General features: G+C 48.7%; 1 protein-coding gene across 2 annotated transcripts in view; it reads right to left on the bottom strand.

The window, feature by feature from the left end:
- Positions 1-21962, bottom strand: part of LARP1 (La ribonucleoprotein 1, translational regulator) — a 76884-nt gene extending 54922 nt beyond the window's left edge. For both annotated transcript variants that reach the window (XM_036014846.1, XM_036014847.1), the window contains exon 1: positions 21810-21962. The gene's annotated coding sequence lies outside the window, so the exon portion shown is untranslated. The remainder of the gene's footprint in view (positions 1-21809) is intronic.
- Positions 21963-22534: the final 572 nt, after the last annotated feature.

The following is a 22534-nucleotide window of genomic DNA, read 5'->3' as shown; positions in this document are numbered from 1 at the left end:
AAAAGCCCACCCCCACAGGCACTGGCAACATGGAATATTTTCTTCTAGTATTTTTTCTATTATATTTTACATAATTGAGATCATACTGCACATCCAGCGTTTTGATTTTTTGCTTCCCCCACACGTTACCATGAGTGCTTTCTCCAACGCACTGCAGAACCTCTCCATACAGTCAGTTACGTGTCGTCTGTTAAGCACCTACAGCACCCCTTATCTCACAGCACACCTCCTATTTGTGCCACAGCGCATTTCCCAAGGGGCTTTCACGGAGACAGGACAAACACGATGGTCCCAGCTGGTATCTGAAGACCTGAGCCCCAGGGAAGTTCAGTGACTCACCCCTGGACGCCAGGGCAGCAGACGCAAGATCAGAAGCCAGGTGTCACCCCTGCCATTCCAGGCCCTTAACCACACAACAGGAGGCACAGATAGCAGAACCCCACAGTCAGACAGACTCAAGTAACCATGTTTAACCTCTCCAGGGTGAGGAGCATCCAAGTTCATGGAGACAGGTGGACATCAGCAGCCAACACGAAGGCAGAGGCAGTTTTCCCAGCAATGCAACCATAACTAGTCATAGGCGCTGAGCTCCCAGGACAGAGGGCCCTGACCTAGGGACTAGGGTGGAAACAACAAAGGGTAAGACATGCTGCCTGACCCGGGAGCAAACCTCTCTACACTAGCACATTTTTTTCTTCACGGACCACTTGCCTGTCCTTTACCTGTGACACAGAAAAAAAAAAAAGGCAAAAGTTTGGGATCAACAGTTGGGTTCAGGCTCAGGTTTGCCTACTTCCTAGCTGTGTGATATCAGGCAAGTTCCTTCACTTCTCTGAGCTTCAGTGTCTCCATTTACAAAATGGTGCAAAGGGAAATACTTGCCTGATAAAATTCATTATGCCTCTGAGAACTTCAGCGAGCCAATATTTGTGAAAGGGTTTTATAGTCCCAGGCCCACCATCCACCAGCTCTTTCACCTCTCTCGGCCTCAGTTATTCCATCTGTAAAATGGAGCTGATAACAACACCCACCTCTTAGGGTTATTGTGAGGACTGAGTTAATACATGCAAAGTGTTTAGAACAGTACCCGACAAATAGTTAGTGCTCAATAAACATTCACTATGATTATAAAGGGGGTAGTGGTCACTGGCATAGAGTGCAGAGAAACATCCTTCAAGTCTCATGAAGAAAGCAGAGCAAGTGCTACCTTATTCTATAGTTGAAGAAGCCGAGGTTCAGAAACATGAGGTGTTTATCTGGAGTCACACTGCTAGGGGGGTGGCAGCCCTAGGGCTTCTAAAGAGTCCAAATACAATGCTTTCCCCTCCAGATAACATCCTAGGTGTTGCAAGCTGTCAGCTCTTTGGCAAGTTACAGCCCCCAAGCGTGTTTTCTTTGTCCCACACATTGTTTTTTTTTTTTTTATTGAATTTAACTGTGATTAGATGGGTCCAGCACACACTAATACTTTGATGTTTCCAGCTAACTACCCTCATATAGATCCCTGCATAGGCTGATGCCATGCCATTCACTATACACACGGTACTGTCAAGTTCAGGAGACTGAAAGGGAGGCAGAGAGAACCACAGGCCACAGGGATGGGGAAGAGGTAGTCAGGGAAGCCTTCCTGGAGGTGACTGTATTTAAATTAGGACTTAAAATTGAAGAGCGGGATGTGTCCAGATTAAAAGAGAGAGTAGGGGATAGGGCAGATTGCTTTAGCATTTGGTGACCTTCAGGGATGTTTTTGACTTTTCCTGCCAAGGCTTCTCTCGGCTTTTTCCCTGGTAAAGAAAAAGAAAGAAATGAGCTGCCCTTCATCTCAGAAGAGGCCACACGACTCAGGGGTGCAGAGTCAACTCACATTGTCAGTGTTTGTTGATTGAGCAACTGACCTGTGCCACGATCCCTGAGGGCTTGGCCCTGTGCAAGGCACCTGCAGGGAGGGGCGACCACAGGAGCCCAAACATGGTAATAACAGCAAGAATGGCACTCAAAGAGGCAGGGGCTGGGAACAGGGGCTTTTGGCTTAGGGCGGCCCTTTCCGAGGAATATTCCCCAAAATGTGAAGAGATAGTCTACCCAGATGACATCATTTCTGGGAAATGAACTAATTTTGGTTCAGCAAAGTTAAAGGAATGTTTTCCCATAAGGGTGTCTTGGGGTCCTTAACATTCATGGTGAATCTTTAAAAGGAGGTAGTGACTGCAGCGGCCCCAGAACACATCTGGGCCTGGAAGTCCGTGGAACCCCCTCTGAGAAACGCTGGCCCAGGTTTGTCGAGGTGCTCCCTTCCAGACCGCGGCATTTAGGAAGAGCTCTGCCTTCCAATTCCCACTCTGCTGCTTCTTCCTATGGGACCTAGAAAAGTCCCTTTTCTTCTCTGGACTTCAGTTTTCCCATTAAAAAAAAAAAGTCTGCATATCCTGGAAGTTTCTTCTCATCCCAGCACTCTTGATAGCAGTTGCTAACGTTTCATACCTCGGCGGCACGTAGGATGAGTGCTGGCCGCAGGAATGAGGTGGGGAAGAGTGTGGCATGCTGGTGAGGCGCCACAATGACTGGATCAGAGAGGTTTGCCAGTTCTCACGGGGTCCCACAGCACTTGAGTGTCTAGATCTGTGACATGTGAGTGGCCTAATTACCTCATATGGGCAAAGGGCAGAGAGATCACTAGATAAAAATGAGGAATAAATAGCCTAGCCTGTGCTGTGTGGGCAGCATGGCCTGGAGTGTCTTCCCGAGGCTCCAGGGTAACTGGGCTCCCAGGCAGCCCCTCAGCGGGGAGAAGCAGGAAGGGTTACAGTGCGCCTGCCACTCTGCCGCCAGCACCCCTCCGCTAGCTCCATGCTGCAGCAAGAATGAACCCCAGACCTCTTCCTTTGGCCCACAAAACCCTGTTCGCTCCAGACTCCAACCCCCTCCGACTTCTCCTCTCTTTCCCTCTCTCCAGCCCCTGCTGCAGGCCAGCCCCTCAGACACGTGGGACACATCCTAGCCTGGGGGTTCTGGGCACAGAGTTCCCGCTGCCTGGAGCATGTTCCCCCAACATGCGTGCACACACAAACACCACAAACTTCTCATCCTTCGAGCGTCGGCTTGAGCAGGCCCTGCTCAGAGACTCCCCTTGCCCAGCGTGGCTGGTGTACTGCATGTCCCTCACAGCACAGATCACAATCTCCAATTTTATATGTTTGCCTGCTTTTTGCCCATTTCCTCCACTAACATATAAACTCCACGAGACTGGAACTTATGGCTATTTTGTTCATTTTTTAGTATCCCCAGTCCTGAGCACAGTGCTTGGCATAGTAGGTGGTTAATATTGTGTTGACTGAGTGCTGTGTGGCCTTTGGTGTGTTGTTCTCCCTCTCTGGGCCTCTATAGCCCCACGTGTGAAACGAAGTGATTGGATGAGGAGCTGCTGAGGGCCCCTGGAGCTCTCACTGTGGTTCTGTGACTAATACCTGGGCCTCAGGCCCAGGAGTGAGTCTGGCGTGTGGTATCTCCACAGCGTTGCACAGAGTGCACCGATTTAATCAGGCAGCAGGCGCCCTGTAATTTAGCATTCTGCGGCTCCTCCTCCCCAGTCCATGGGTTAGGGGCCATGCTGTCAGATTTCCAGGATGACCCATGCACCGCCACCTGTTCTCCCAGCTCCCTGATCCCGCTGCCTGCAAGGAGAGGAGGGCTGGCAGGCCAGGTGAGCTGGGAGAGGATGTTTGGTCTGAAAACTCAAGGCCGGGAGGACTCGTCACTGTCCTGAACGGGAAGACTGGAATTGTCAAGAGATGTCATCAAATCCTCTCATCTCTGGCTAGAAGGGACTGCCCAGGACGCTTGGCCGGCCTGCTGCCTTAAGCCTAACTGCCCTCTAACCAGGGCTCAGCAGTGATCCACGTGAAGTGCTTGGTAAGGGCCACACCGCCTGTCCGGCTGCTCACCTCGCCAACAAATAGTTTTGTTTAGAAAGTTCTTTAATCAGCAGCACGGTTAAACACGATGCAGGGCAGCACAGGGCAAAGGGCCCGGGCTCGGAGCCCGGTAGCCTGGGCAGAACCCACCGCTGCAACCTACTTGCTGTGTTTGCTTGAGCAGGCTGTGACCCCTCATTGTGCCTCCGTCCCCTCTGCTGTAAAAGAGGGGCGACCCTCGCTGGGCTGTTGGGGGAGTTACAAGTGTTAATACCTAGCGGGAGGGCAATAAACGTCTGTAATTTACCACCTATGAGTGTTCTTATTGTTTTTATTGTGGAATTTAGATCTTCTTGGACTCTGTTCCCTAGGAAGGTCTGTTTGCAAAAAGGACAGTGCTGGGTCCAGCTCAAAGACACAGGTCCGGGAATTCAGAGGGGTAGGCTCGCTGGTGACCGAGGGAGTATTCATCTCTCTGGGCTGCAGCATCCTCACCTGAAAAAGGAGCGTGCATAAGCCCTACCTGGCTTTCTACCCTAGAGCCCATGTATAGATCGAAGGTGAGATGGACCGAGAAGGCTTGGAAACATGGGAAATGTTACAAAATGTGAGGGACTCATCTTATTTTGTTAGAGAAGCCCTTTCCTCCTTTAGCAAGGCACATTAGCTTCCAAACAGCAAAACGGCTAAACTCAACCTATTTGGCAAACGGCGTGTTTTTTGGTACTTGCTGTGAATGTGAAGCTAATCCCTTCAGAAGCTTCTTTCATTAATGTACCGGAGCGAGCAAATTTGAGAAGGGTTTGTTTATACGCATTTGGTCCATTCCTACAGGATGCAGGGCTTGGCGTGGCTGATTTCTGCCATCTTCCTTTATTGTTCTAACTATCGATTATTGCTTTAGTTCTTCTGCTTCAGGGACTTGGAAGGATCCGGGTGGAGTGCATTCACTTCACAAATGTCAGCAGCGCACAGTAGTGCTGCGTGGCTGCAGGAAGTCTTGTGGTATGACCCTTGCTCAGTACCTGTGCTCTCGTGTGGGCCTAAGGCTGCAGGCAGCCCCTCGAGTCAGCTCTGTCGTTGTACAGATCAGAGCCCACGGTCCAGGAAGGGGAAGGTACTTGCCCAAAGCCACAGCTGGTGAACGGCAGAGGCCGGACTAGATAACCAGGTCTCTGGACTCTAAACTCTGTTCACTTTCCCACAGTTGTGTGGAATCTTGCAACTTTTCCTAAGTTAGCTTATTTGGTATCAAAATCTTGTAATTCCTCTGTCAAAACTCACTGAGCTGTGCACCAAAAATCTATACAGCATATTGTTGTAAATTTAGCTCAATGTTTAAAGATTTTATTTATTTATTTTCAGAGAGAAGAGGAGGGAAGGAAGAAGGGAGGGAAACATCACTCAGTTGCCTCCCTTAGGCCCCCTGATGGGGCGGAACCCAAACCCTCCTGTGCCCTGACCCGCCATCAAACCAGTGACTTGGGGGACAGCGCCCAACAACTGAACCATACCGGTCGGGGCTTAGCTCAGTTTTTTAAAATTGATACAATGTATTTCATGAGAAGATCAGTATCTGAGGTCAACACTTAGGGCAAGAATAGTGTGTGACCTGCAGGTCGCCAGAACGTGCTGCGGGAGGCAGCACGCTGGAGCCGACAGTCTTCAGACAGTGCTCTGGGGGCACGACCCCTGCCTGCTGCTTCCAACAGTCCCGACCTGCCCTGCGGCTGGCTGGCAGGCAGAGGTCGAGTTGTGAGAAAAAGAGTGACTTTCTCCATAGGGTGGTATTCGGTAGAGTGAGAGGTACATGGGGTGACCAGGACTGCTCAGGGAAGGGTGGTTATAGTGTCCCACCTCAGACAGACAGACAGACAGACACAGACACACACATACACACACACACACACACGTGTGCATGCGCTCATGGAGCAGATTCCCAGAGCAGATTGATTAACAAAGGGCCTGGAGCTGGAGACAAAGACCTGAGGGTCCCCCGGGACCCAGCGTGTGAGTGGAGTCAGGGAAAGTTCGGGCTCCCTGAGTGGGAGGGCTGAGGGGGAGAGGGCTGGGGCGGGGCTGGAAAGCTGGAGCAGTGGGAACACCCCCTTCTCCCTGACAGGGCAGGGGCGGGACCCCGGCAAGGGGCAGATTGAAAAGAGAGACATTAAGACGACATCAAAACCTCTACCCCACTGTAGCCTGTCTTTTCATACACAAAATTTACATAAGTTGAATTTGTATTTTTGAGGTTTTACTTTGTATGTAATTAGAAATCACTACTAATAATTAATGTTAATGTAACAACGACAGTAACATTAGAGCAAGCCTAACCTGCGCCGGGCACTTGTGTTTTTCACGAGTTCTCTCGCACAATAACCCTGTGAAGCAGGTACTGTTGATAAACCCACCCTGCAGAGGTTAAGTTGCTGGTGCAAATTCACTTCTAAGTGTCAGCGCTACGTTCAAACCCACAGCAGCCTGATCCCAACACCTGTGTTACTGATAGCCTGGCTATTCTGCGACACACTTTTCTGTTGTCCTGTCCATGGCTCCCTTCATTAACCACAAATATATAGTTTATATGTTACTTAAATTGTGCTGACAGTACCCTCACCACTCTCTCATGGCTGTAGCAAATCTGTTTCAAAGATAAGACAAAGGTCAGCTTTCCTCTAGAAGTTCCCAGCTATGTAACATTCCAGGTGGGTCCAGGCAGCTCATGAACGAGACAAGCCCCCCTCCCCGGGGAATGAGGGCGGTGTGGGGTTGTGGGGCTGTACCCCAGACACGCCCTTCCCCATCTGTATGCAAGCTGCACCGCACACTGCAGCAGGACAACCACCCTCCTCCCGGGACCCACTCCCACCTGAGAGGAGGGCAATGTGCAGACACGAAAGGCTGTCAAATGTGGTCATTGTAACAATATGATTTATCTAGAAAGAATGGTGGCAATTATGTAATTAACACTTTGTGCTCAGACATTTTCATCTCTAAGGATTCTGAGTGTCTCACAGATTATTTAAATATAGATCACATACATTGCTGGAGACAAAGTCTATAGTTTCAGAAGATAATTAAAATTCCCTTTCCTTTGGAATTAAGAGAATTGCCTCTGGGATGAATATTATGCCCACCAGACAGATGAATAGATCTCAACCAGAGAATTCTAAACACAGCGCTGGAAAAGATCTTGAAGATCAATTTGTCCAGGAGAAACAAATAAATATCCAATAAACATAATACCATTTGAAAAAAATCCCCTGCTCACCTGGAAATTATTAATCAATCACAGCACTCCTCCCCACTAAGCCCGGGCTAGTCCTCAGAATCAGTCTCTATGCACCACCCCATCGGAGCCGAACCCTGTTTGCCATCCCAAAAATGTGTCTCCTCTCAGCCTCCCGATGTGACAGAGAGGGGACTGCAGTTCAGAGAGGGAAATTAACTTGTTCCAAGTCGCACAGCCAGCAAGGCAAAGCTGAGGTTTTCAAACTTCTGCTTTTATCTTAATCTCTACCCTGAGTCTCTGTTCAAAACATATTTAATACTTGGTAGATTATAATTTCCTCACCAGGTTCCTCTTTCTTGAATGAGCTGTTTGGGACGCCTCTGCCAGCGATGCGCTGCGTGACAATGGACTTCTTTTAACCTCTTTCGGCGTCAGGTGTTTGCGGGTCGAAAGTGGAGCTGATAATCTGGGTTCGTGTTCCCGCCTCTCTCCCTAGTAAACTGGAATGCTCTTTTGCGAAATGTCTGCTGCTTACATTTCTTTGACTGTGGGGAAGGGATCAGACGTTTTGAGAGCAGCGTGTCTGGATAGGGCACTGAGCGCCTGCCGCAATGTGTTTTTGCTTTGCTGGAGAGTAAAGCAATGAAGCAGGCCACTGGCTGGCTACGGCAATCTGACCACGGTAAGGTCACAGGGAAGGAAGTGGCCTTTAAGTAAGACTTTGGAGATCAATAGGATTAAATGTTTCTTTTGATTATAAAAGTAATACCTGGTCCTTACATAATGACTGGGAAAGACAGAGTCTCAAGGGGAAAAATCACTCTTATTTCCTTTATCTGTAAACCATGTCAGTATTTTGTTTTCTATTTCTCTTCTAATAGCTTTTCACTCCATGCATCAGTGTTTAGTTTTTATTCTCCTTCCACACGGTGTTCGTTCATCTACACATGTGACTTGATATTTTGATTTGATAAAAGTCTTAATATACTATGAGAGTGTTCTTTAACCCAGTAATGCCACTGACCTTGAATAGCCAACAGAAACGCACGCATGCCTGTGTTCGCCAAGAGGCGTGTGCACGCAGCCCTTTTGTAACAGCCCCGTCGGGAACCACCCTGACTGTCCACCGACAGAGTGGGCAAACACGTCATGGCATGTACACAACATCGGAAACCGAGCCCTGGCTGGCGTAGCTCAGTGGATGGAGCGCGGGCTGCGAACCAAAGTGTCGCAGGTTCAATTCCCAGTCAGGGTACAAGCCTGGGTTGCAGGCCACGGCCCCCAGCAACCACACATTGATGTTTCTCTCTCTCTCTCTATCTTCCTCCCTTCCTTCTCTAAAATAAATAAATATTTTTTAAAAAATCAGAAACTGTCCTGTGATGAGAATAAACCAGAGCCACACACAGCCATGTGGGTGAATCCCACAAACAGGGTGCTGAGCAAAAGGAGCCAGACACGAGAGAGAACATACCCTGCGACCCACAGATGCGGCCGTGGTAGAAGATGTCAGAACCCCCAGGGACAGGGCTAGCGACTGGAAGGGAGGTCTCTGGCTGTAGGTCACACAATACAGCTCACCCTTGAACAACACAGTTTCAGCTGAACAGGTCCACTTACACGTGGATTTTTTTCACTAACTACAGTTGGCCCTTGGGATCTGCGGGTTGTCCGCCGTCTGCAGATTCAGACAACTGCGAATGGACGACAGTATTTTCACATTCCCAACGGTAGTTTCCCAACGGTGGGTGGGAAATACTGTTTGGATCTGGGGTTGGTTGAATCCACAGATGCAAAGAGTTGACTACAGTTAAGGGTTTGGGGAGTCAAAGGTTAGACGTGGTTTCTAACTGTGCAGGGGTCAGCACCCCTAACCCCTATGCTGTTCAAGGGTCAAATGTTTAAGTAGTTGGTGAAAATGTATCAAGCTGTACATTTACATTTATGAACTTGTGTACTTTCCATGTATGTACTATATATAGGTCAATAAAACATTAATTAAACACCCTGGCTGGCATAGCTCAGTGGATTGAGCATGGGCTGCAAACCAAAGCATCGCAGGTTCGATTCCCAGTCAGGGCACATACGTGGGTTGCAGGCCACGGCCCCCAGCAACTGCACATTGATGTTTCTCTCTCTCTCTCTTTCTCCCTCCCTTCCCTCTCTAAAGTAAATAAATAAATAAAATCTAAAAAAATTAAGTAAGTTGTTGTAGGAAAATAAATCCATCAGGCAGAGGGGGCCGAGAATGTCACTTTGGGCAGAAGGAACAGCACAGAAAAAAATCTTAGGGGTGGGAAATGGAAAACAATCCAGCCTGTCGCACTGGTATCCCAATATTTTATATCAACAAACCACCCCAAAACTTAGGGCTTAAAAACAATTACGTCTATTTGCTCATAACTCTGAGTTAGCAACTTGGGCGGGGCCCAGCTAGATAGTGCTGCTAGTCTCACTGAAGGTCACGCATGTGGCTGTCGTCATGGAGACTGATGGGCTGTGTAGTCCAAGGTGGCCTGTGCTGTTTACCCTTTTTGCCTGCTCTAGAAAAATGAATCTGGGCCCTTTAAATATCTTTTTTTTTTTTTTTTTTGCCAGTTGACGGTATGCTGTTTTGTCAGTAGAGAGAGCTGGAGAGACATTACAATAAGAAAGGGTCTTTGCTCCCTGGTTTCAGGGGTCAGCTCCCCGGGCTCCAGTAGTGTGAGTGGGTGCCCCACGCCCACCAGCTCCTGCAGCGGGAGGCTCCCCACCGTCTCCTGTGCTGCACAGCTACAAGCAGCACCTGGAAGCCAGTGGCTTCCCCAGAAAACTCTCAACTGATTTCGTAGCAAAGTGTCTTTAGTGAGACATTTCCCTGTGAATGGCTTTCCTGGCACCTGACAGGGTACATTTTCAGCAACTTTCAGAGGATCACTTCTACCCAGTCCGCTGGCCTGGCAGGGTAGCACAGCGACTTCTCTGCAGTTTGGCAGGCGTGGCCACGTCCTCTCCAATGAGATCTGGATCTCAGCCTGGGGGTGCTCCTCCTCGGGGGTTCTAGGGCAGCTCCGGGGACTCGTGGCTGCTCCTCGTATCTGCTATTTCTATTTCTTTAGAGCCCTCTTTACTCCTTATTAGTCCTCTCCTTGTTACTCCAACCCCCATTATAAGGAATAATTCTTTATACTAAGCGTTTCCGGTTTGAAGTGCTGTGTGGTTTCTCTCTGGGTTGGACCCTGGCAGACCCAGGCCTTGCTCATCTATCTGATGGTTGGTGCGGGCTGTGCCTTTCTCTCCATCTGTCTCCAGCAGGATAGGCTCAAGTATTCTCTTAATTTTCTTTCTTTCTTTTTTTCATGGCAGCTGAATTCCAGAAGGGTGAATGCTGAAAATGCAAGGCCTCTTGAGGCCAAGGCTACGATGCCCCATAATATCACTTTAACCGATACCTATTAATCAAAGAGGCCACAGGACAAGTCCAGATTCAAAAGGAGGAAAAATAAACTCTATCTCTTGATTGGAAGAGTGGCAAAATCACATTGCAGATGGGCACGGGTGCAGGAATGGGAGGAGATGTGACAGTCGTAACTGCAAACGATCTACCACAGACCCACAACATCCAACACAGCGGAATGCTGTTTGAAAGTAGATTCCTTAATTCTACCCCAGGGCTGCTAAATCCAAATATCTGGGGTGGGGTCTGGGAATCTAAAACTTGGACACTTTCCTCTTCCTGCTCCAGCCCAGCTAATTCATAGGTGTTACAACTTGAGAAGCACACTTACATAATATTTATTCTCATTCGTCACTCTGAAGATATATTTCCATTGTCTCTTGGCTGGAATGATTTCTCTTGAGCACCTGTCGGTTTTATTATTGGTCCTTTAAGATTTTTCTCCTCACCTTTGGTTCTAGCAGTTATAGGCCCTAGTTCAGATTTGTCTATCTTTACTCTGCTTGTTTTTTTTTTACTATATTTTATATTTTAATTTTATTTATTTTTTAAATTAAATTTAATTTTTTATAGAAGGGTTTTTTTTAAAGATTTTATTTATTTATTTTTAGAGAGGGAAGGAAGGGAGAAAGAGAGAGAGAGAAATATCAATGTGCAGTTGATGGGGTCCCAGCCCTGCAACCCAGGTATGTGCCCTGACTGGGAATCGAACCTGCGACACTTTGGTTCACAGCCCATGCTCAATCCACTGAGCTATGCCAGCCAGGGCTTATTTTTTTCATTTTAATTGTTGTTGCAGTACAGTTTTCTATCTTTTACTCCCATCCCAACCCACCCTGGTGGTGGTGTTGGTTTTTTTAAAGATTTTATCTCTTTATTTTTAGAGAGAAGGGAAGGGAGGGAGAAAGAGAGGGAGAGAAACCTTGACCAGTTGCCCCTCACATGCCCCCAACCAGGGACCTGGCCTGCAACCCAGGCATGTGCCCTGACTGAGAATTGAACCCAGTGGTTCACAGGCTGATCCTCAATCCACTGAACCACACCAACCAGGGCTGCGTGGTATTTAAGTGATTCTTAAATCTGCAGCTTGATGTCTTTCACCAACTTTGGAACATTATTGACCACCATCAAATACTGTTTCATTTCTCTTCTATTCTCTCCTCTCTTCTTCCTCCTCCCTCTCCCTATGCCCATTCCCTACTTTCTTCCCTCTTCCTTTTCTTCTTTTCCTCCCCCTCTCCATCCCCCACTCTCAGACTTCAGTTACAAATACTCAGACATTTCAACATGTTCCCATGACTTTTTTCTGTATTACATGTCCTGTAGTCTGGGTACTTCCTACTGACCTTTTGGTTCACTAATTTTCCCTTTAGCTGTGCTCCTACACTGCACTGTACTGCTATATCCACCTACTAGGTTCCTAACTTCAGCTACTGTGTTTCAGGCTTAGAATTTCCACTTGATTTTCCTTGATAGATTCTAATTCTCTGCCAAAATTCCCCATCTGGTCACATAATTTCTAGACTATATTAATCACTATATGTTTTAAAACCTATGTATTATAATGTCAATATCTGGAACTTCTGGGAGCCTGTTTCTTTTTATTCTAAGATTTTATTTACTTACTTTTCAGAGGGAGGGGAAGGGAGGGAGAAAGAGAGAGAAAGAAACATCGATGTGAGAGAGAAACATCGATTGTACGCACCCTGACTATGACCGAAACCACAACCAAGACATGTGCCCTGACTGGGAATCGAACCAGTGACCTTTTGCTTTATGGGATGATGCCCAAACAACTGAGCCACACTGCTCAGTGCTATGAGACTATTTCTATTGTCTATTTTTTTCCTCTTGGTTCTCAGGCATTTGGTCTTTTTTATTGAGATGTCAGGTAAATTTTGATCTAATGCCAGATATTGTATATGCAAAAATTATAGGAAAATTTGAGGTTCTAAAAAATCAGAGAGATTTTTTACTTTGGCTTCTGGCAGGCATTGAAACCCAAGTCCTAAAGAAATTGAATTGATTAGATGCTAGTCTTCAATTTTGTTGGGGCTAGTCTATTTCTAACTCACTTCTCTTCCTAGGGCGTAGCCCTTTGGGGGTTGCATCTGAAAGCCTGGGGTGTTTATTAGGGGCGTGGCTCTTTGGTGGACCCTGAAGCTTCATAACACCCCCAGATGCTCTCTGCTCAGCTTCTATGCATCTCTTGAGAAACAGCGTATGCCTTGACGGGCAGAGTGGCAGCTGAGCCTGGGGCTGACCTCTCTGCATTTCCCTTTTCTCTGGAATCTCAACCTCCTCAGGCCCCTGGTGCTTTGGTAGTTCTCTGTTGCCTTCAAATACACACACACACACACACACACACACTTATTTTGTTCAGCATTCAGCTCTTCTAACAATTCTCAGTGGGAGGGTGGTCTTCAACAAGCTAGTCTACTATTATTCAGATTTTAAAAACTCTCACTCACCTAGCATTTATTTATATTATCTTTTAGTGGGCAGGGGCCATGGCTTATTTCTCTCTTTAGTGCCAGGGCTCCCTTGCTTTAAGTTCTAATAAATACCATTTGAATACACAAGTTACAGTTTGTAAATTGCTTTCACTTCGACAAGTTTTAAACTGTAGGCAGAAAAGGAATTACCTTTCTATAGTACTTGACGCGGGGACCAGAAAAGACTAACTCAGAGGTTAGCAAGTCAGGGACTTACTCTGGTTAGCCCCGGACTAACCAGAACTCCGCGCTGATGCAGAACCAGCGCAGTGTTCTTCTGCACTGGGCCAGACTGCACTATAATGTCATGGTCCAGAACTTCATGGGCTTGGGTGTCCAGCAGCCCTGAGTTTTCATCCCAGTTCTGCCCCTTACCAGCTGTGTGGCCTTGGCCAGGTTTTAGATTCCTCAGCTGGTAAAGGGGAGATGATACAGGGCAGATACAGCAGTATCTGGAGGAGCTCCTATTATTTGACCTTTGCGAAGGTCAAAGTGAGTCAATGTGTATAAAGTACTTGGCAGAGTCACTGAGTCTGTAAACAGGAGCTAGTATTTAAGGCAGGGCTGGCGTGGTGCACGAGGGGCCTTTTTTCTATGGGTTGCAGAGGTAGTGCAGCAACTGGTGATATCTCACCTCATTTTCTCCCTGAGGGCTGGGGGCTCTACTCCTGGAGCTTTATCGTTCTCTCCAGGCAAAATGCCCACCCCAAGTCCTGCTGATAATCTCACACCCATAAAGGAGAGGGTGGGGGTAGTCCTTACTTCTTAGGGGTCTTCAGGACCCCACTGCCTGCTTCCCTCCTGCTGAAGGCGTTCCTGAAGCCTGGTAGTAAGGGGTGGATGGAGGATCAGCAGCCCTGCTGTCGGGGGAGCCCACATCTTCCTCTCCCACTAGTCCCCAAACAAGTCCATGCAGCAGAGTGGCTACACACAAAATCCAGAGAAAGATAGACTTGGGTTCAAATCCTAGCTCCACCATTTCCCAGTTGTGGGGTCTTGGCTAAGTCCCTTAGTTTCCCTGACTCAGTTTCCTCATCTGTATAATGGAGTTGATAACGATAACAGTGCCTATGTATAGAGCTATTGGAGAAATTAAATGAGGCACAATAAACAGTACCTCTTACCTTTTCTCATGTCCTTTTCCCCTCGAATGTACAAGGCGGAAGGAAATGGCACAGCTAGAACTAGAACCTGTGTCTTCAGACACCCCCTGTCTCCACCTTTGCTCCCACCACTCCTGACATTACCCGTGCTTTGGGATTGAGGCCGGGCTTCCCAGCTTCCCCCTTCACAGTGCATGACAGTATTCAATACCCCTTGGTTAAACTAATGAGGCTGTTCGAAGTCTGAAGGTCACCATCCCATCAGAGTTGGGGGTTCTGGTTACCCCAGGCTCCACCTGGCCACTTGAGACCCAAGGGTTCTAGATCTCGACACACTTGTAACTTTTCACTGTCCCCTAGCTGGGCACCTTTGGGTTAAGGTGTTGACAACCTCTGGTAAGAGGCAGCATGGCATTGCCCAGAGTGACACATTAATCCGTTGTTGGTAAATCAGTCCTGGACCAGTTACTTAGTCTTCTAGTGGGAATCCAGAGGCCAGAGGCCAGAGCGTGAAAACTGGGAAGAAAATCAGATGTTTGATCCAGTCCAGGCTGTGCCTCCAACTCATGTGATCTCGGACAAATTATTCCCTTTCCCTGGGATTTCCTTTCCCGTCTCAAGCAGAAAGGAGTTAGATTAGAGGAAAGATCCACGTGGTCCCTTCTGGCTCTGATATTCTAAGAATCAAGGATTCTATTAATTCCCCATTGCTTGGCTGTACTCTCTTCTCGGTGACCTGCTTCCTGCCTCTGGTTCATAAAATGTAGCAAATGATAGCCTCACCCTCCCACCCCCAACCCTGCAGGTCCTCCCAGCTCTATCCACTTGCTACTGGCTAGTTTCTGAAAATAACCCCATGTCTGGCCCAGACAGAAGGCAGAGCCAGACATGCACCCTGCCCCCATCAACAGAATCCCCCTGAGTCCCCTACGTGTCCAGCTTCCCCTGACCACCCCATCAGCATCTGGGAGAGAAGCATTCCTACTGCCCTGAATCATCTCTTCTTCCCACAGTTCCCAGGGCTTGCACAATTGTCTGCATTCATGCAGAAGCAGAGGCGACTCCAATGACAGGAGCGCAGCAGGCGCCCTGCAGGAGGAGGTAGGGAGGCTGGAGGCAGATGCCCAGGGGTCTGAGTTGCCATGCTCTAGAGGCTGGACTTGGCCTTGTGGGCAGTGGGGAGACACCACAGACCTTGAAGTAGAAAAGGGACAGGGTCAGAATTCACGGTCAGAAGGTATTTGGACTCCATGAAGTTAGACTGGAGCAGAGAGTGGGAGATTGGGGGCTGATAGAGAAATGCAGGCCAGAGCGGTGACATGGCAGTAGGGACCGCGAAGGGGAGGAACTTAGGATCAATTGGCAGACTGGGCAACTGACCAATTGGTTGCTCATCCACAGAAGGGACTGTGTCACTGTACTGGGTGACTGGGATTATACTGTCATGGTATAGAAGGACTATCTGGTTTGTTGGGATGAGGAGGAAGACCCCACGGAGAGCTGAGAAAGGGTCTCAGGCTAAGAGACAAATACATTCAAATCCCTCCAGTGGTTCTAGATACTTTTTATAACTTTCTCTTTTTTGGTCCTCTTAACCTTCAAGTACTGTCTCTGTTTAGCAGATGAGAAACTCAAGGTCGTGGCAGACCTAGGACCTTGAATTCAGGTCTCCTGACGCTTGGCCCCAGAAGGCTGCTTGCCTGAATGGTTGGCAGCAGAGGTAGCAGGAAGTTCGCTTCCCACTGCCGGGGGGCCCCCCCCCCTCCGCAGCCCCACCCCAGCCACCAATCGGCGGTGCGTCCAGCTCAGTGGTTTTCAACCAGTGTGCTGCAGAATTTTAAAACGTGCAATGCCTGACTGTGTAGTCAGGGGTGCTGACCTCTTTTCCTTTAGACTGTCAGATAAAAAACTGACAACAGCCAGCCCCACAATAACTGTCCGGTGTGAATGAATCAAAACTATACCAATTTTTTTGTCAGATCGGCAAAAAATATATTTTTAGGCATGCCGCAGAATTTCAGTGATTAGTTTCCGCACGCCGTGAGACGGAGAAGGTGGAAAATTGCTGCTGTAGCGCCTTCACTGCTCTCTGCCTCACTCCGCTTTGTGTCGTCTGAAGTGGCAGGGACGGCTGAGGGGAGGTTTTTGACATTCAGACACAAATGGGTGATCCCTTTTTCACAGAGGAATCTTATTATATAAACCACTACAGTGAACTCAAATAGAAAAGGACCCGCTCAGGCTGAGGCAGAGGTGGCAGGCACAGAGCTACCTGGACGGTTGGCTCCCTTGCCCCCACCCTGTCGCAGCCTCCGTGAGACCCCCAGCATCCCCGGGGTCCCACGGCCCACGGTTTGCAAACCCCTGGACAAGCCCACTCCGGTTTGAACGTCCTCTCAGCCCATGTCAGCAGAGAGAATTCAGGAACTGGGATGGAAAAAAAAAATTCTATCTTTATTTTCACTAACCTCTAACTCAAACTGCATTCTGTGTTCGGTTATGAATGCAGGCAATGACCACAGCGATACCGGCAGCTCCTATGACTGTGTCACTGGGAAAAATCAGATATTTTCACATCATATCATAGTCTTTGTAGATCTCTCGAAATGCCAGTTATGCTCCTCATTACTTGAAAATGACAAGTTATTATGTCTGCTGCCAGATCTCCTTAAAATGTATTAGTAAGGAAGGACACATTAGTCTATCACAAACATGTGAAAATATCTTTGTAACTGTATTTTGATAAGATGGGTTTCCCTTGTAGTCCTATGGGTTTTATTTTATCACTCAAAAACGCTCTCAGAAGGAGCCTGCGGGCTTCCCCAGGCTGCCCGAGGAGTCCGTGGCACCCATAAGGTTAAGAACCCCTGTCCTAGGACTTCTCTTCCAGAGCAGAGGGGCCTGGGGAGCGTGCGCAAGCCTGCCAAAGAGGGTATGTAGGGCCTAGGATCCCTGGGGGCCCCGTGCTCCGATGTGCACTCTCTGAGCCCGAGGAAAATGAGACAGGAAACTGGGGCAGGAGCAAAGGGACTCTAAGAAGTGGAGCAGAAGCCAACGGGCCAGGCTGGCAGGGCTCAGTCCAGTGGGACGGACAGAATTCCTCAGCCCCAGTGCCAGCCAGGCTTCTTAGGGGAGCCAGGATGCCTGGCTCCCAGGCTCGCTTCCGTCATTTCTCCTTGCGTTCTCAGCTTCCTTCTCTGAGCTAAGGCAGTGGCAGCAGTCTCGGCCTCAAGGTCAAGTGAGACCCTGTTCTGGATCCTACTCTGCCTCGCCCTGTCGAGTGACTGTGGATGAGTCGTCTTCCTTTTTCAGATCTGTTTTCATTTCTGTAAAACTTTGGGCATTAAGACTGCAACAATACCTTGCCCTGCCCTCAAAAGACATTGCTGATAGGTCTCAGCGTGTGATCATTTCGTGCCCGTAGGTGGCTTCAGAAGCCTTTTCAACACTCGACCAGTTCGCTGGGATTAGCAAATGAAGGGAAATGTATTTGCTACTACTGGACTAAATGATCTACAGCTAAGGCACCATCCACATTCCCATCTCTACAATTCTAGGGCTCCAGAGATCTGATCTCAGAAACCCAAATAAGATACTAAGTAGATGGGAAGACCTGTAAAGCATGACTATTTCTGAGCCGCGTGTGTGTGTGTGTGTGTGTGTGTGTGTGTAACAGAGAAAGATAGAATGGTCTCAGCTGGGCTATACATTTTCTCTCCTGCACCCTACAGCAAAAATGGGGTCAGAATAGAATACTCGGATGCTGAAATCTCAATCAGCCTCCTTGAATTGATAAATAGAGGCACATGGAAAGACTCTCCTTCTTAAAAGATTTTGTTTCTTTATTTTTAGAGAGAGGGGAAGAAAGGGAGAGAAACATCAATGTGTGAGTTGCCTCTCACATACTGGGGAACTGCATGTGCCCTGACGGGGAATTGAACTGGTGACCTTTCAGTTCGCAGGCTGGCACTCAACCCACTGAGCCACACTGGCCAGAGCAGAAGTCAGTGTCTTTGATCAAAGTGTTGGGAATGGGCATCATACCAGGATTCCTGCCACCAGCCCAATATGTCCCCAAGTGTTTTGTGTCACAGGAAATATCAGACATGTCGTGCAGTGGAATGCTGGTGACAAAGTATAAAATACATTGGCCAACTCCTGCTGTCATTCACACAGACTCTGGTCACACACAGCCAGGTGGCCAAGATGTGGATGTGCTGGGGACAGGTGGCTCCTCCCCCAAGCAGCACAGAAAGCCACTTAGGAAGTTATTTCAGAGTGCTAACTTGTTCAGGTTACAGCTAAAGCCCAGAAAGATACCACAATTTCCCTAAAGTCACAGCCAATTTCAGCAAGTACTAGGACCAGGGCCGAAGTCTCCACAGGCCCTCAGGGCCAGGCTGCTATCATAAACACAAAGTGGTCTGGGTGGATAGTAGGGAGTGGTGGGGACTGTGGCATACTAGAGGTCACATGTCCCATTTAAAGGCAACAGCTTACAATCAGTTTGAGTTGATTGTTGGCATATGAGAAGGTGAACCCATAGTGCCACATCTTCCTTCTGATTTTTTAAAGAGAAATCAGAGCCTGGCTGGGTAGTTCAGTTGGTTAGAGCATCATCCTGATACGTGAAGGTTGGGGGTTCAATCCTTGGTCAGGGCACATATAAGAATCAATCAATGAATGCATAAATAAGTGGAACAACAAACTAATGTTTCTTTCTTCCCCTTTTTCTCTTTCTCTAAAATTAATGAAAAAGAATTTAAAAATGCCCAAATCTAGATTTTTATATTAAAATACCTGTTTTCAAATGTCAACATCTAAATTTTTAAAATGTTAAAAGGAAACACTGTGTAGGCCAAAGAAAACACACCTGGGGATTTCAGCATTGGGCCTGATTTGCAACTTCTGATGGGATGAGTAAGAGCCCAGGCTCCGGATTTAGACATAAAAAGATCCGAATCCCAGTTCAGCCACTTGTTAGCTGCGCAGTCTTTTTGTTGTTGTTGTTGTTAGATTTAATTTATTTTTTAGAGAGAGGGGAAGGAGAAAGAGAGAGAAAGAAACATTAATGTGCCTCTTGCACACCCCCAACTGGGGACCTGACCCATAACTCAGGCATGTGCCCCAACTGGGAATCAAACTGGCAACCTTTTAGTTCACAGGCTGGTGCTCCACCCGCTGAGCCACACCAGCCAGGGCTGAGTACTCTTATTCAAGACTTGTAGCTTCAGTGCTCCAATCTGTACAATGGGAATACGATAATGGGCTACTGGGAAGATTCAACGAAGTAATGAACGTAAAATACCTAGCACAATCATTAGCGCACGGCAGATGCTCAGTGGCTCCTCCACCGAGGAGCCTCGAAGCCTCATGGTGGTTGTAGGAATTATCCGTACCCCGTCCATCCCTCTCAAACTTATTTTTCTCCAAGGTGTGGGTGCTCTCTGTCTGTGGAACTCTAACTCAGACACCCAACACCCTCAGACATGCTCACACACACCCTGCACACACCCTGCACACACCCCGCACACACCCTTGGGAGGCTTTTCAGATGCCAAGGCTGGTTACCAAGGAAAGATGTTTAGGAGGCTTCCCCGGGGCACAGCTGCAGGCTTCCAGTGTTGGCTAGAAGAGAGGCCTCCCACCCCTGCCCCAGCAGGGGCCTGGATAACATGGCCTCTCGGGGGTCCTTACAGCATTAGAGAATTTTCAACTTTAATTTTGCTAGCTCCTGTGCACATGTACACACGGCTTACGTGCATCACCTGCCCAAAGGGGTGGCTGCCTCCATGTTCCAGGGAGACTTCTGTTCTCTCATTCCATCTCATTCTCCCCGCTGCCCCGCTGGGTGGGGAGGGGGCTCACTGTCACAATCCCCTAAAACTGATTTGCTTGGCAGGGAACTGCAGGGGATGGGAGAACAGGGGGAGGAAGCTCAGATGAGGTGCCTGCTACCTTGACAGCCCACCCCTTCCCCAAGCAAGGAGCAGCAACAGCCTGGCGCCCCTGGGGGACTGCATTGGTTCCAAAGTACCTGCTCATCCAGTGTCGCCCTGGAGCCCCTGCTGCCCCAGATGGGGGCAGGTGTGCGAGGAAATGGACCCAAGTGTCTTCCTCTGGATCAGTTTATCCAGGCCACTCGAGTCTCCAAGGATCCAGAGCCCTCCAGATCGGGGACCCTCTAGTGGAACGTGTGGTTTCTGAGTTGCTGTCCTGAGCTGCACCCCCAACTCAACAACATCAACAAGGGCCACTCACCGGGTAGCCAGCACTTTTGACATTCCCCCCACTCCCCAGCCACTGTAGAGTTTAGAAGAGACTGAGGCATAGAAAAGTGACTTGCTCCCCAAGTCACCAGTAGGTCTCACAGTCTGTATTTGAACCTAAGATCTTCTGACTGCCAAGTCCATGCTTTAATCACATGTTGTACTGCTTCCTGCATCAGGGCCACACTCCAGGCCTGGGTTTCAGTTTCAGGAGCCATTAGAAAATACCATTACTCAGTGAGCTGTTCCCCCCTGCTTTTTGTTTATATGAGTCTATATTTCAAAAAGTCCCAATAAAGAGTATTTCAAAAAGTAAAAGAACCTAACAAGCAGCCACGATTCCATCATAATCAAAGCTTCCATGAAATTCACTATTTTATCTGGCCCTAAGAACAATTTTGGTAGGCATGTACTGCCAGGATTACAACGCCCCTTTTACAGCTGGGAAAACTGAGGTTCAAAGAGGTTAGGCAACCTGCCTGAGATCAAGTCCTATCTCCCAACTCCCAGCACAAGCTGTGTCCACCATATACTCCCGGCTTCCAGGCCCTGCACTCACTCCTACCTGTTCCCGTCACCCCTGGCCACCCCCAGCGGGGGCCTGAGGGAGACCACAGATCCGCCATCCGGGCTCCCCAGCCTCAGCCAGAAGTGGGAGGAATCCAGTGCAGAGGCTCCTGGGAGCAGTCCAGCCCCATATACGTTTTCAGGCCAGAGGGTTCCACCTTCAAGAATACATCTCATGTGTGAAGCAGCGTTGTAGAGACCAAATCTGGGTTTGAGGTGTGATCAAAGTAGTTCTGCGTGGTGCCTGCATAAACCATGCAAGCTAGATCTAGGGTTCCCCCACCCAGGGTCCCCCTTCTCTGGAAATTACCCACAGGTGCCCTATTTCTCATATTTCAAAAGGCCAAATGAAAACCAAATATTGATTCCAGATAAGATCTCACGGAGAGACTAAAACACCGCATTTCTTTGCTTTTGGTTAAACTTCCATCAGCTCAGGAGTATCACTATGTTCCCGCTGACCAGAAACCACTGATTGGCCACCGCAGGGCCCCAATTAACATACAAGGGGGAAAAGCAACTAATGACATTACATAACAGGTACAGCTTGGCAGACGGAAATCTTTCAAAACAAGGGGGTGTGACAGGAGAAAATAATAAAAGGGAACGCTGACGTGGAAGTTTGAGCTCCTCATTTCCCCACATGGGGAACAGGAGACTCAGAGCGCTAGAGGGACCTGCAAGGTCACACAGCACGGCTGGAACCAGCACCCAGAGCTTCTGCCCATCGGGAGGGGCCTCTGCCCACCACACCCTGCTATGCTGAGGTTCGAGAAGCCAGACCATCAAGACTCACCAGGGGTTGCTGAGGCGTCAGGACAGGGAAATGTCTTCTCCCAGGCACCAGTGGGCTCTTTCCTGGCGGGCAGCTGCCAAGGCCACGTTGTCTTTCCTCCCTGGGTGTCTGCCAGGGCAGCTAGGCCTGGAAGCCTCCGGGGAAGCCAGCTCTGGGTGAGGTGAAGGAGGCCTCTCTGAAGAAAGGACCCTGTAAGACCCGAAGCGACTAGGCCCCGGGGTCACAGTGTGGCCACGGAGGGCTTAGTTATTCAAGCCTGCCTCCTGGCATCCAGGGATCTCTCCAGGTTGCACGGCTGGTTTCCCTGCCAACTGCTCGGTGCCTTTAAGAGAGTGATCGCAATTCATTGGCTGAGTCAGGCTCCCCCTTCCTCTACCTGAGCAGGTGAGAGCAGCGAGGCTAGGGGCAGGCTAGGGACTCAGGTGAGTAAACAAACTCTGGCAACCAACTGGCTCCCCCTTTGCCACACCCCAGTCCTCTGCTTCCTTTGGTGCCCTTACCCCTAACCCCAGGGACGGCCTGGGGGTAAAGAAAAGGCAAAGCATTCTGCCAAGTGCCTAGGGATGTTCAGTTCACACAGCTTCATGATCTCACAGTGAGCCTGGACCAGTACTATCAACCTGACTTCTCTTTGGGATGGAGAAACGGTCCTTGGAGGGGGGGAATGACTTGTTCAGTTCCCACAGCTCTAGGATGGAAGGTGAACAGAGTAAAATAGCGTGAGG

The sequence above is a fragment of the Phyllostomus discolor genome, chromosome 13 (assembly GCF_004126475.2).
Source record: "Phyllostomus discolor isolate MPI-MPIP mPhyDis1 chromosome 13, mPhyDis1.pri.v3, whole genome shotgun sequence".
NCBI lineage: Eukaryota > Metazoa > Chordata > Mammalia > Chiroptera > Phyllostomidae > Phyllostomus > Phyllostomus discolor.
Note: the sequence above shows the minus strand (reverse complement) of the source record. Positions and strands in the feature narration are given on the sequence as shown.